Raw genomic sequence first — 6,231 nt, forward strand, 5'->3', positions numbered from 1 at the left:
TTGGTTGGAGAGAGCAGCAGTAGTTTCACCAGTGTGGGCCTGGCTGGAAAAAAACAACAACAGGTTTGCTGTCAGAGGGGGTGGACTTGATTTGTGGGAGAGATGAAAACCCACAGGTATGTCAGCTAAAATTGTCAAATTTGGGTAGGAAACAAACAAGAAAAACCTGCATCTCCACTGGCCTGAGGTTGCAGTCTCAGTTACGGTGAAGGAATTACTGATCAGAAGTTTAATACCTAATACCCTGGAAATAAGAGAGCATAGCAGGGCTAGAGAAGCTGGCCACAATTCTCTGGCCCACTGGGAAGCTATGTGCATGTACACGCGACAGTGGATGAAAGTAATTAACAAGCCAAGGCATGTTTGTTTGAAAACCCACTGAAGCTTTGAATGTCCTTTCCAATCCACACACAGATTGAAGCTTTATGGGCTTGAGATGTTTGAGCACAATCTCTGCCTGTATTACAAACTAACTACTAAGTTATTCAGGCACAGGAGTGACTTCTAGAAAGTCATCCTAAAGAATAAAAATAAGAACTAAAACTTGAGAAACGAGCAGCCACACACTCTAGGGAGAAAGATTCCACAGTGTAAGTTCAGGCAAATTAGTTTTTAAAAAAGAGTAGTAAACACATTTGTGAGTTGCTATAATACATTATTTAAAAATAACCAGTTTCCAATCAATTACTGTGAAACACGTGAAGAAACATTGAACTCAGGGAACAAATGTAGTCAACAGAAATGGACTCTGATCAACAGAAACGGACTCTGATCAACAGAAACGGACTCTGAATGGGACCAGATGTTGGGTTTGACAGACAGACAAAGACTTCAAGGCAGCTAATTAAAAAAAAAAAAACTATATTCACAGAATTAAAGGAAACTGTCGTCAAAGGAAAATATGATTACGTTAACTCAACAAATGGCAACAAGTCAACAGAATGATAGAAACTATGATAAAGAACCAAATGAAAATTCTATAGTTGTAAAACCCAAAAAAAGAAATGAGAAATTATCTAAATGGACATAACAGTAGATTTGAGATGGCAAAAGAAACAATCAGTAAATTTGAAGGCCGATCAACAGAAATTACCTAATCCAAAGAACAGAAAAAAGACTGAAGAAAAATGAACACAGCCTCAAAGACAAGTGGTAAAACAAAGTATACCAACATACATTTAATGGGGGTCCTTTTTAAAAAGAGAAGGGAGAAAGAAAGGGACGAAAACCATTTTTTTGAAGAAATACATTTTCTCAAAAAATGTAATGAGAAACAATCTATTGATCTGAGAAACTCAAAAAGGCCCAAGTAGGATAATCAGGAAAAGAATCACACATGAACATGTTAGAGTCAAATCATTGAAAAACAATGACAAAGGGAAAATCTTAAAAGCAACAAAAAACCTAATGAAAATGGAAATTAAAATGTTACTGGCTGATTTCTCATTAGAAATAAGAGGCCTGAAGACAGAAGGAAAAAAAGAAAGTTAACCAGAAATTCTATATCCAGTAAAACTATCCTTCCCAAATGGAAGTGGAATAAAGACATTCCCAGATAAACAAAAAGTGAGAGAATTCTTTGCTAACAGACCTTCCCTTAAAAAAACTAAAGAAAATTCTCTGGGCTGAAAGAAAATGGCACCATGTGGTACCTGGAATTAGGAAGGAATTAAGGACACTGGAAAAGACTATGTATATACATATTTGTGTGTATATATACACATATGTGTGTATATGAGAGGGGAAAAAAATGTGTCTGCGTATGAACATAAAATATATGGATGTGTATATATACATACAGATATTTTTCTCTTAATTTCTTTCACAAGATTGAAACAATATAACTCTATATTGTTGACTTTATAACATAGATAAATGCAATATATATGATGACAATAGAACAAAGGCAAGGGGAAGAAGTGGAGCTTTATTGGGGCAAGGTTAATTTTGTTGGAGTTAAGTCAGTATTAACCCGATAAGTTAATGATACATGTTATCCCTAGAGAAACCTTTAAGAAAGTATCTTTTTTGACGTTTTAGCTATAGTTTTAAAGAGACTTAAATGTACACTAAAAGATTTTAATAAAAATGGGCAATAAAGGAGGAACAGATGGACCAAAAAAAATGTATAAAAAAATGGCATATACACTACAGAAAAACTGTAGAGGTTGCTCAAAAAATTAAATATAGGACCATATGCTGCAGCAATACCACATCCTGGTATATAGCAAAAGGAAATAAAAACAAGGTATCAAAAAAAACAAAAACAATGGCATATAACGTGGCAAATGGCTAATGAAAATACAGCTATATCAAGTATCACATTAAATATGAATGGACTAAATACCCCAGTCAAAGGGCAGAGATTGTCAGACTGGATAAAAAGCATGATTTGTCTATATGTTGTCTATAAGAGTCAAGTATACTTTAGATTCATAGACACAAACAGGTTGAATATAACAGGAAAAGATATACCATGCAAACAGTTGATCATAGAGAGGAATGTAAATTGGTGCAGCCACTATGGAGGACAATATGGAGGTTCCTTAAAAAACTAAATATAGAGTTACCATATGATCCTGCAATCCCACTCCTGGGCATATATCCAGAGAAAACCATGATTTGAAAAGATACATGCACCTGAACGTTCACTGCAGCACTATTTACAATAGCCAAGACAGGGAAGCAACCTAAATGTCCATCAACAGAGGAATGGATAAAGAAGATGTGATATATATACATAATGGAATATTACTCAGCCACAGAAAAGAATGAAATAATGCCATTTGCAGCAACATGGATGGACCTAGAAGTTATCATATTAAGTAAGTCTGATAAAGACAAAAATCATATGACACTACTTGTACGTGGAATCTAAAAAAATGATATAAATGAACTTATTTACAAAACAGAAATAGACTCTCAGACATAGTTACCAAAAGAGATAGTGGGGGTTGGGGGATAAATTAGGAGTTTGGTGTTTATCTATTTTATATATAGTAGCGTGTATATGTAAACAACAAGGACCTACTGTATGTAGCTCAGGGAACTATATTCAATGTCTTGCAATCTATAATGGAAAGAATATATATAAAATATGTATTTCATATATATATATTTTATATATATATTCAGATTTTATATATATATATATATATATAAAATCTGAATCACTTCGCTGTACACCTGAAACTAACACAACGTTGTAAATTAACTACAATTTAAAAATTTAAATAAAAAAGATATACCATGCAAACAGTTGATCACAGAGAGCTTGAGTGGCTATAGTAATATTAAAAACAATAGATTTTAAGAACAGAAATATTACTAGACAGGAAGTGGGCCATTTCATGACAAAGGTCAATACATCAAGAGAATAAAACAATTATAAATGTATATATACAGCTAACAACAGATCTTCAAATTACATGAAACATAAAGGGACAGAATTGAAAAGAGAAATAGACAAGTATTAACTACATGACCTGTCACATATAAAGTATTTCACCGACAACAAAGAATGAACATTCTTTTCAAATGTATATAGAACATTCTCCAGGACAGGCCATATGCTAAGTCATAAAACAAGACTCACCTCCCAGAACAATGGAATGAAATTAGAAATCGAGAAAAAAAATTGGGGAAATTCCCCCAATATTTGGAAATTAAACAACACACTTTAAAATAACCCATGAGTCAAAAAATAAATAAGGAAAATTAGAAAATACCTTCAATGGAATGAAAATGAAAACACAACATATCAAAAACTTTGACTGCAGCTACATACTGGTTAGAATGAAGTTTACAGTTTTAAACATGTTAGAAAGGAATAAAGATATTAAATCAATGATCTAAGTTTCTACATTGAGAAGCAAAAGAATATCAAATCTGAACTATGTGGAATAAAAGAAATACTAAAGATCAGAGCACAAATCAATGAAATATATAACAGAAAAACAGAGAAAATCAATTAAGCCAAAAATTAGCTCTAATTTGGTAAACCTTTAGCTAGCTTGACCAAGAGAAAGAGAGAGAAGACTAAAACTGCCAAAATCAGAAATGAAGGAGGGGCATCATTATGTACCCTACCACAATTATGCCAACAAATTAGACAATTTAAATGAAATGGAGATAGACGTTTCTCCAAAATAGACATACAGATTGCCAACAAACAGATGAAAAGAGGCTCAACATCACTAATCATTAGAGAAATGCAAATCAAAACCACAGTGAGGTATCGCCTCACACCCATCAGATGGCCATCATCAAAAAATCTACAAACAATAAATGCTGGAGAGGGTGTGGAGAAAAGGGAACCCTCTTGCACTGTTGGTGGGAATGTAAATTGAGACAGCCACTGTGGAGAACAGTATGAAGGTTCCTTAAAAAACTGGAACTAGAACTACCATACGACACAGCAATCCCACTACTGGGCATATACCCTGAGAAAACCGTAATTCAAAAAGAGTCAGGTACCACAATGTTCATTGCAGCTCTATTTACAATAGCCAGGACATGGAAGCAACCTAAGTGTCCATCAACAGAGGAATGGATAAAGAAGACATGGCACATATATACAATGGAATATTACTCAGCCATAAAAAGAAACGAAACTGAGTTATTTGTAGTGAGGTGGATGGACCTAGAGTCTGTCATACAGAGTGAAGTAAGTCAGAAAGAGAAAACAAATACTGTATGCTAATGCACATATACGGAATCTAAAAAAACGGTACTGATGAACCTAGCGGCAGGGCAGGAATAAAGACACAGATGTAGGGAACAGACTTGAGGGCATAGGAGGGTAAGGGGAAGCTGGGACGAGGTGAGAGAGTAGCATTGACATATATACACTACCAAATGTAAAATGGATGGCTAGTAGGAAGCTGCTGCATAGCACAGGGAGATCAGCTCCGTGCTTTGGGGCCACCTAGAGGGGTGGGATAGGGAGGGTGGGAGGGAGGCTTAAAAGGGAGGGGGTATGGGGATATATGTACACATATAGCTGATTCACTTTGTTATACAGCAGAAACTAACATAGCATTGTAAAGCAATTATACTCCAATAAAGCTACTAAAAAATTTTTTTTAATAATGAATTGAAAAATAAATGAAATGGAGAAATTTCTAGATTACACTTTTTAAGCAAGGCTATTTCTCAAGAAGAAATAGATAATGTATTTAAACTTATATACATTGATGAAGTTGAATTAGAGAAGCAAGAAAGCTTCCTAACTCAGTTTATGAGGCCAACATTAACCTAAAATGTCAGAGATGTACATTGTATCCCTAGAGCAAGCACTAAGAAAATCACTAAAAGAAAAAAAAAAAAAAGCTGAAAAGTTAACGAATTAAAATGGTACATTATATACAGAAGTAAAGGACAGGCCAGTGTTACTCTTGAACATAGATGCAAAAGTCCGTAATAAAATATTAGCAAACTGAGTCCAGCAATATATTAAAATTGTTGCTTGTTTTTCCCACTTAAAAATGAACTGTTGGAGATACAAATAGATGTAACACAGGAAAAAATAAATCCACAATACTTTTGCCTTTATTAATGCAGATTCCAGAAGTGATTAATTGCCTCTCAGGAGTCACCTGTGCAAGTGAAGAGCTGGATTATTAAGCATTAGAATGTGCTAATCATTTCTGATAAATGAGGTCATGGAAAAGAACAAGACAAAACTAGAAGAGTAAAATGCATACAAAGAGGCATCTGTGATGCTGAGAAGTCTATAATCAACCTCTGTGCCCAACATGCCAAAAGGAAATCCCAGACAGGCAGGGTCAGTGTGAGGAACGAGGACTTGGGAGCAGAGGCGGAGCAGGGTGGGAAGCTGTACACACGGAAAGAGCGCTGGCTTAAACTGCATGAGAGGGACAGAAATTGGGCAAAATGTAAACCTTCTTATCTGTAAAGATTACAGCACACTCAACAGTGTAACAAATGAAGATTGATTGTATTTTAGACACACTTTCTTTTTTTTACAGCTGTACCTGAGGTATGATTTATATACCATACACAATTCACACACAGTAATGGTGTGAATGGTACCTTGAAAAATTTTAGCAAATTTCCAGAGCTAGGCAACCACAAACCCGGTTTTAAAACACTAGGGTCATGCCCCCCAAATTCCCTTGCGTGAATCTGCACTCATTCCCCACCCCCATTCGCAGACCCAGGACACCGCTGATTTGCTTTGTCTCCAAAGTGTTTCCTTTTCTAGGCTTT

General features: G+C 35.1%; 1 protein-coding gene across 1 annotated transcript in view; it reads left to right on the forward strand.

Annotated features, from left to right (window-relative positions):
- Positions 1-6,231, forward strand: part of B3GLCT (beta 3-glucosyltransferase) — a 90,369-nt gene that overhangs the window by 83,167 nt on the left and 971 nt on the right. The window lies entirely within an intron of this gene.

Source organism: Lipotes vexillifer, unplaced genomic scaffold (genome assembly GCF_000442215.2).
Source record: "Lipotes vexillifer unplaced genomic scaffold, Lipotes_vexillifer_v1.1 scaffold760, whole genome shotgun sequence".
Lineage (NCBI taxonomy): Eukaryota > Metazoa > Chordata > Mammalia > Artiodactyla > Lipotidae > Lipotes > Lipotes vexillifer.